The sequence below is a fragment of the Lolium rigidum genome, chromosome 5 (genome assembly GCF_022539505.1).
Source record: "Lolium rigidum isolate FL_2022 chromosome 5, APGP_CSIRO_Lrig_0.1, whole genome shotgun sequence".
NCBI classification, from domain to species: Eukaryota; Viridiplantae; Streptophyta; class Magnoliopsida; order Poales; family Poaceae; genus Lolium; species Lolium rigidum.
Window position 1 is genome coordinate 265,511,748 of NC_061512.1, and position 9,482 is coordinate 265,521,229.

Here is a 9,482-nt window from a genome sequence, read left to right on the forward strand (position 1 = left end):
ACCAGCGGACAAGACCATCCACTGCGAGTAGAGCGTCGCAATTGCTGACCCACATTGGATACCAAGTTGCTTGCGTATTTGCTTTTTAATAATCTTTTATCTTTAAATAGGAGAACCCCACTAAAGGATTTCTCAACATGCAAGTCTCCCACATCATCAAGCTTCTAATTGGTGCACATCATCTAGCCATCCACGTCATCGAGTCATCCGTGGCTACCCTTTGCACGAGTGCCCTGTCAATTAATATCGAAGATTAAACTTCGGAACGAAGGGAAAAAAAACTCTGTTCATCTTCTAAGCAGGGTTCACTTCGTCTTCTACTACGGGATTTCTAGAAAACAATGTGCGCCATTAAATCTTTTTTATTCAGTAACGCACGTCTTCTCGCCTCCACGCCAATCGCTATCAATAAAACCCTTCTGGTAGTACTCGTGTGGTCACTTCATCGTCCCATCAGAGCATCCCCACTTGTCTCCCCGACGAGGCTCACGAGCGACGTTTTTTCCATCCGGACGGCGAAATTCGGCCCAGTCGCGCCCCCGATTCCTCGATTTCGTCCGGATTTGGTCCTTCATCCATCCGGCGAGCCCACGCCATCCCCGGTCCCCCGGGGAGCTATCGGGGAGTCCGGACGAGTGAAAAGCTGGGAAGGGCCCGATCTGTCGGCGACTCGACACACGAACCCCACCGCCACCTCGCTCAAAATCCCCCCACCCCTCGTATCTCTCTCGCCATCGGCACCACCCCGCCGGCACCTCCTTCCCCACCTGCCTATATTCTGCCGTCTTTCGACGACGGCCTATCTGGCTGCTCCTCCGCCTGCCTGTTTTCCGACGACGGCCTACTCCTCGTTGTTCGCGGCTCGGCTTGCCTCGACCACGCCCGTCAGGTGTTCGTCCATTTGCCTCGCCGGCCATGGACTCGGACGAAGAGGAGGAGCAGATGTTCGTATGATCTGGTGGAGCACATATGGACGCTCCAAGGCAACGCCAACGCCGACACCGACTAGTCTGTCTTTATTAATTTGTTTCAAAACTTGTGAAATTGTGTGCTTCATTTGTTTCAGCACTTGTTAAACATTGTACTGATTTTTGCCGAATTTGTTTCATCAATTTTCACCGAACTTGTTAAATTTTATGTCGAATTTGTTTGAAATATGTCAAATGGCCGAGGATGGGGGTGTCCTGCCGAGGGGACGGCTGGAACTTCGGCGCTCCCCAGACCAAATTTTCCTCTAATTCGGAGGAAAATTATGCCGGATTTGGATGTGGGGAGCGCCAACGAGTGGAGATGCTCTCAGATCCACACAAACTTCCCTCGCCTCCACCATCCATCTTCCACTCTTCGCCGCATGGACGTCCTCTTTCTCCACCGGAAGGCCGGACACCAGCATGTGCACTTCATTAATCGAGGCCACCCATGGCGCCCTCGGTTCTGATTGCATGGTCAGCCAGCGCACAGTGAAGACCAGGCCACATGGCGATGTAGCCTGAGAACATAGTTGTGCCGTCCCGGCTCACGGAGTCATTCTTCTCACTGAACCTTTCTGTCCATCTCTCATATCTTGACTCACGCGTGTAGATTCAAGGTCGCTGTTTTCTTTGTACAAATCTGGGATTAGCAGCTTTTTTCCAATCGGGATTAGCAGTTCACATAGACAGATCGGTTTAATATTGTATATTACAGATTTTGTTGGCATCGGCCGCAGGTACCTTCTCACAAGATCGGCCTCCACTCCTCTCCGTTTCTTATATTCAGAGTAAGTATGCTATGGGCAATTGCGTAACCATTGGGCAATCTGTTTCTTCCACATTCAGCAGATAATTGGTGCAGCAATATGTTACTATTCGGTTTTAAGTATCCATTGCTTTTTACATCATGGAGGTTAGTGAAGAAAAGGACCAATACAGATGCAGTGGAGGTGCCTTCTTTTTTTACCACTCCCTCACCCAAGAGTCTTTTATTTGAATGACAAAGAAAACATTGGTATATATAGGAACACAGACATTGCGCGGTGGAAACTCATCAGAATATCAGATGTGAATCTTCCATGTAGTGAAACTTTGGTATATATAGGAAACCATGTGTCTTCTTTCCGTTCTATCCCTGAATATATTTCCGAGTTGTTTCCCCAATTTATTTTTGCAGGTTGCATCAATTTTACCAGGTTTTAGTCCCTGGACAGTTTGTTGATTAGGGTGCAGGACTGCAGAACATATTGGCCAGTGTGGCATTAGAAAGCTCCTTCATATACAATTTTTTTTTTTTTTTTGCGAAATACAGTACAATCAAAGACGCTCATATACATACGCGCACACACTCACCCCTATGAACGCACACACGCACACCCTACCCCTATGAGCACCTCCAAGAGACTGCGTTGAAGAACTGATCCGGCGGGTCTTGAGATTGACGAAGTCACCACAGGCGCCTCGTTGTCGACGGGAACGTCGCCTCCCACTGAAGAATATTCCGCCTTTATGAGACACCAAAGTGTCAAATCTGGGATTTGAACTCTGGTGGGCTGGGGGTGTCACTGCCCTCCTAACCATCCAACCACAGGTTGGTTCTCCTTCATATACAATTCTATCACTACTTTATCTTGAGATTTTGTGTTTTTTTTATTCATTCTTTCCCAGGTTGTAGAAGCTATTAGAAGTGATTACTTGCTATACAAGATGCTCAGTTACGGCACTCTTTCATTCAGTTTTATCTTCATATACGAGTTAATGTCATGAGCTTCCCTTCAGCTTAGCTTCTCGCTGTAGACCAGCGCCTACATCTAGGATCCTTACGGACCATAGTGATGTTCAGGTTAACTTTCTCAAATTTATAGTCTTACCAATGGAAATCATATGCCTCCATTTAATTTGTTTTGTTTTTCAACATCTCATATTTATAACAATCATAATGCCCTAACTTGCAGGCTCTCAAGTTGACATAGTTTTCAGAAGTTTTATTTGTTTATTTTTTTACGGAAGTTTTATTTGTCTACTCTCATGTATCAAGCTTCTATGAGCTCAAATATGTCTTTTTTTTATTTTCTTTTAAAGATGTCAGAAATATAAGACACCCTCTATCTGAAATTTAAACAGATTGTCTGATGCATAAGAAAGTAAATTTTAGATCATTACCATGATGGGGTATTGTTGTGACTTACTAATTGAGCACACCGGTGTAATTGGCCCATATTAAAGGGTATACAAACATGCGATGCATCACAAGCAGATACAGCAAAATTTTGTTTGTGCAATGACATCTGTTTCATTCTTCCATTCTTGAAAAAATCCCGCAGCAACGCGTGGGGTGTTATCTAGTTATAAGTTAATTTGTTGTCAGCCTGCTAAAAATTCACTTGAAATTTTATGCACGTCCTCAACCCATGTTGGTGTTTATTTTTTCAAGACACCGTATATGCAATTCCAATACCATGTGCAGAGGAAGCACATGTTGTCAACTAACTACGGAATCTAACTCGCAAGACAAATTTATCAATGTTTATAAATTTCTATAAGTATAGGCACCTAATAACAAATAAGAACCGCAACTAAGATATTTATTGGATTGTGCGATTTATAGATCTCTATCATAGTGTTTGTGGATATTAATATATACACCAACACACATACATACGTATATAAAACACCATATAATTTTAACAGTAGGTGAAAAATAGTTTAAGGAAAAACTTTATTCCAACATAGATTTAAATTAGCACAAGCAAACCATGCATTATATACATTAGAACCGTACAACACATAACTAATATCGAAAAATAATGTTATGTGGTTAATTAAGAAATCTAAGTTATCTAAAGTTGTACTCAATAAGACAATAATATGAGAACAATAAGTTTAGTAGAAGTATAATTTTTTGTATAAAATATCTTGTAAATTTAGAATATATTTATTCAACTATAATGTTGTGACACTTTATTGACTATTTACATTACCCATTTGGTAAATTTTAAATGACACAAAGGAAAATGCAATTTTTTTGGAGTGTGCCCAAATAAAAGATGGGAAAATGACGGATTCCAATTAAGCACACTAAATCTGCCTACAGAGCCCTCTTCGAAGAACGGTGACCTCTCCCCACCATGTTGCTATTTGGAAGTACTGGGCTCCCCTCAAATGCAAATCTTTGCTTGGTTAACTTCCCTGGAATGCTGGACTAATCAGCGGAGATAGCAGCATGGCCTGACCAATGATGATACTTGCGCTTTGTGCGACCAAGACCCTGAATCAATTGCACACATCATGGTCCAGTGTTCCTTCTCCCAACAAGTTTGGTTTGACATATGCACCAGCCTCAACTTGCCAACCTGTAGTGATTGGTTTGCGACAACTACGTCAAATACACATATTCTTCTTCTTCTTCTTCTTTGCTGTACACCTGTTTTTCTCCCGTCTTCTTGACGGCCTCTTCTAATATATAATGACGCGTGCTTTGATATGTGTTCGAGAAAAAAAATTAAGCACACATACTCATCACATGTCTAGATTTTTCTATCTAATCTTTACTATTAAATTTGTATCCGTTGGTACGTACGTCCTGCAGTTTTCAGGTCAATCGGTCGTACGTCCTGGCTAGCCAAATCATCTTCGGTGTCGTTCGATCCAACGTGAACAAAGCTTGGTGTCCAATTAACGGTCCATCGTGTCTTCTAAATATTTGCTCCCGGCCCAATTAAGAGCTGGCGCCTAACGCATGAGCTTATACCGTCTCGTTCTCGAGTTGGAGTGGACTTGATATAGCAGGTGTCAGCAACAGATCGAATCCCATATTTCCAATTGTCCGACGCGTCCGTGTGTCGAAAATGCATCTCGTAGCGCTTCAGCGGGACGACGCTTAGTGACCGGGCCGTCCGCAGCGACGCAAACACGACCCAAAAATGCGTCAGATTTGCATCTCTGCGGATGCTGCACGAACGCTGACGGACGCCCACAGTGACCGCTCGCTTTTCCACCGGGCCCTCCTGACAGTGCATCGTTTCACGGGCATCGTTCCCGCGTACGCCATCGACTCCGACACGTGGCGCACCTGGCGCCAGACCGAGAAGGATCCGAGGAGAATGGCGGGCTTCCTCGGCGACAGGGACTTCTCCTTCGACCATCTATCGGCGCCTCGTCGTCGAACACGGCAGTCGCCGGCGTCTGCACAGGATGACGACAACGAGGAGGAGTACAACGAGGCACTGACCTACCACAACGAGGAGGCCAAGGACGATAACGACGACTATGTCGCCTGCATTTTCCAGGAATGGAAGTTGGTCATGGCGGAGAGCCGGAAGTTCGACCCGGAGGATATAACAGATGACGAGATCGCGAGGCTCGGCGTCATCGTCTCGGAGGTTTAAACATGCAAAGCATACTGTCAATTCATCATTTAAAAAAAAGATTGTTTAAGTTATTGTTGTTTCGCGGCAACGCGCGGGCCAAGAGCTCCAAGCTTGTTCTACCATGATATGCATGATTGGTCTGTACCCACAATATGTATGATTAAGATGGTGTAGGGTTGCGAGGATTTGAGAAAGAAGTTGCTAACTTCGAATAGGCGAGGCTTTAAGGAAACATATAAGTCATTTTTATCATGATATGGCATGCTAGAGCTTCTGAAACATCATGTCTCTATTTAGATACAAGAGCAATATTTGTATCAAATAATTTTTACGCTTACGAAAAATTCTTCTCACATTCCGAAATGAAAAGTCACTTGCCAATGGTCATGAATAAAATAAATTGGGGCTGGTTTAGAAGTAGTTGGTACTTCCACATCTTGCACACCATTTGTGCAAAGACTTTTGTCTTCATTTATAAATATACAAACACTAATAGTTCCTTTTATGGAGTTAAGAGGTAATTGCCTCACTACTTAATGAATTACAACTAGAAGTGATTATGATCATGGAGAAACAAGGTAAAGCACCTCAAACTGCTTCAGGAAATGTGGGATCTCTAGTATACTGCACGTTCAACATTTAAATTTTAAATATTCTACCTTACCTTACGTACAGTTTTCCTTAATATTTGAATTGTTGATTTTGTAGAATTGATATGACCAGTCTCATTATAACGGTTGAATTCTTATTTGCGCTATCGATCAAGTTGATTGTCTATACCCCACAGTCCCCACCAATTTGCATTTTTTTTGTTTGTTCATCTCCATTAACAACATACATTGGTGACTGATATTAAGACATTGCTATAATGTTCATTAGCAGCAGCTTGGTGTTTCGTACGTGCAGAACTCTTCAGAGGCGGTCAAAACGTAGTCCGTGCAGGGCAATATTCAGGCAAAGTAACTATAATTATGATCAGCAGGGCCAATAGCAGCTAGCATGCATGGTTCGTTCGTTAACAACAAACATTCTGGGGAGTTCCTACAGTTCCGGTGATCAGCATGTTCAGAATCAGATTAGTCAGCATGCTTTACACCAGCCTCTGAAACCCTCTACAAATTAATTATCACACCGGCGTTTGTGCCTTGCTGGGAACCCAGCTCTATGGATTATCAGACTAATATCGATCTACACGTTCGTGGTTTTTACATATCAATACAGTAAGTGGTGGTGTGGGTCACAGCCAGGTTAGTTACAAATGTCAGTCAAAGTAGCTACGGCAGTGAGAACAAGGCATCTGAACTTTCAGTATGTCATCAGGGGTAACAACCAGAGAAGCACATGATTTATACCTTACCAGAATGTCCTACAGGAATTTGAACCTTGTGAAGATATTCAAACTCATCATGTAGCATTCAAACCTTCGACAAGGCAATTCGAATGGCTTTGGCGAGCCACAGAAAAGTGTTGCTATAGCAAACATAAATGTACCAGATGTAGGGCACAAGCCTCTCGAGTTGCAAAGCAGTACACATGATGCCTTGGTTGTGTCATTGGTAACCGTAGGAATTTGCCATGCGATTTCATCCCCGTGACCTCGTGCCAAGTTTTTCTTTGTGATGAATACGTGTAAAGGAAAATATTGTTTCATTTTTTATAAAAAAAACATGATTAAGCAGCTCACATGGCGTGGGCATGATTGCAGGCTGTTTCCTCGAAAAAAAGAGAGCCTAGAGCTCTACGAGACACTCCTAAGCTCGGCCCAAAAATGAAGGGCCCACTACGTCCACCGAACTACCCTTGTCGGCCCATCATAAGCATCCCAGCTTTGCTCGTTCCGGACTTCGGGTGCAGAGAAAAAGGGGAGAGACTTGTATTAAGCGACATGCATATAGGTTGTATCTACAACTCCGAGATTTTCAGCTCAAAATCTGATCTAGAGAAATAAAAAAGATAAATTCTATTGTGAATAGTGTTAGATCTGGTAGAATAGTATTTGATACTATTCACACCCAAATTTATCTTTTTTTGTCTCTCAAAGTGTATGTCGAATTTGAACTTGCAAATTTTTGGCATTGCATATATAACACAGATGTGTGTTGACATTTTTTTCATAATTTCTGAACATATTTTTTGTTTGCAAAAAAAATATTCTCATAGATCCTATCTAAGACATGTCCTCCCTAAGTCTTGCCCGGGAAGTGCTGGGCACCCCAGGATCCATGCCATGGTGACACATGTCCAACTTCGTCTAAAACCTGCAACTGTTTTGTATGTAGAAAAAAACTCTCACATTTTTACTTTGTTGTAGCAAAAAAATGTTTGTCCACGAAAAAGTCTTCCTATGATGCAAATGTACGTAAGATATGGTGCAAAAACCATAACACAGTTGTAAATAAAAACATTTTCTATGATGCAAAAAAAAAGGTTGTAGCAAACATTTTGTTTTTATGGTGCAAATTTAAATAATGCTTGTAGCAAAAAGTAGTCAACTATGATGCAAATCCCATAGAGCGGGCCGGTCCATAGGTATTGGGGGCCCTGGGGCAAGACGACATTGAAGGGGCCCTTTGTTCACACAAAAAGACTCCAAAATATATCCCATTCCTCCAAAAATATTTACTACTATATTGCAACCACATTTGTGCAACATTGCATTGCGAAGATGCATGGTCTCTAGTAAAAACTAAGTATTTTCTATACTGTCAACCGGGAGAATTACGCCATGATACTTTGTTTATACCAATTGCTTACTCGCATATCTACCCACTTTTTTTCATCAATAGCACACAAAAACTATCTAGGAGACAAATCATCACACAAATTGCTCAAAAATGGCAAGACAAGGAACGGAAGCACCTGCATATGGCTTTGATCTGGTTGTTGATGGTTGGATCCACAGAAAGAACAAAAAGATCTCACACTCTGAAAACAATTTGAATGATCCTTTCCTCTTTCTCTTTCTCTTGATCTATCCCACGAATTACTTAGTACCTCTAAATTTCAAGCGCAAAAGGAGAACTAGATGAGCATCTTGATCAGTTTCCCGTGCAAAAGAATTAGGAGAAGAGAAGAGTTACCAGGCAGAATTGAGAATAGGATGGAAGAACGTATGCAATCTCTCAAGTAGTTGATGATAGGGATGAATATAATTGTTTAGAATGGGAGAAGATCAGAAAGGTACAAGTGCGGACTTAATACTCGCAACCTTCATATGGCAACGAGCTGCAGCCTACAGCGTTATTCTGGGAAGTAGAGGCGTTAGGAAAATAATCATTGGAGTAAGTCAAAGGCCGAGGAATTAATTCCTTTGTGGTGCGTGTGCAGGCTGCAGCTCAGACTTTCTTGGGATTTTGGAAATTAAACTAGGCTAGCAGGAGTAGTAATAAACCTGGATTGGGGCCCCTGCCTCTTCGGGGCCCAGGGCGACCGCCCCGTTGCCCTGCCTTATGGGCCGGCCCTGAGAACGGTGGTAGTAGCGTCAGCTCCCGCTCGCAACACCTGACTTTCGTGGTAGAAGCGCAGAATGTCGTCAATGGAGACCTTGCATGGGAGCATCGATAATTTCGGTGGGAGGAGTGGCTTTGGCGGATGGAGTCGTCGCCAGTAGATGGGAGACCTCAGTGGCGTCACGGTTCCTCGGCGGCGAGGCAGGTGACGCTGGCGGCGGCGCTGTCGCAGCAACCATGGACGCCCTCGCGACGGTGGCAACTCCCAACCGTGCGAGCACTCACCCGAATCCACCGCCCACTTTCGGCCCCGCCAGACCGCCACACAGACCTGCTCTGAAACTATCGTCGCGCCACCTACCCTAATACCACCCATCGTGTTCGAAATCCTGAATACATCGCTACCCTGCCTCCTTTAGCCAGAAACCCAACTCAAGGCTTCCCCAGCCGTGCCAAGCCGCCCCTCTTAGTTCCTCCAGCAATCCCGAGCACCAACGATGGGAGGAATTGATTTTGGTGGAGACGTGATGGATACGATCATGCAATGGGGACGAATGGTATTGAGTGGATAAATCAGTGCATTTTTGTGTGTGGGCTGTTCGGGCACAAAAATGATGGCCACCCTTCCCCACCCACGCGCTCGCGTAGAACGCAACACATGATTTTCCATCTGTTTAATAGTACTTCCTCCA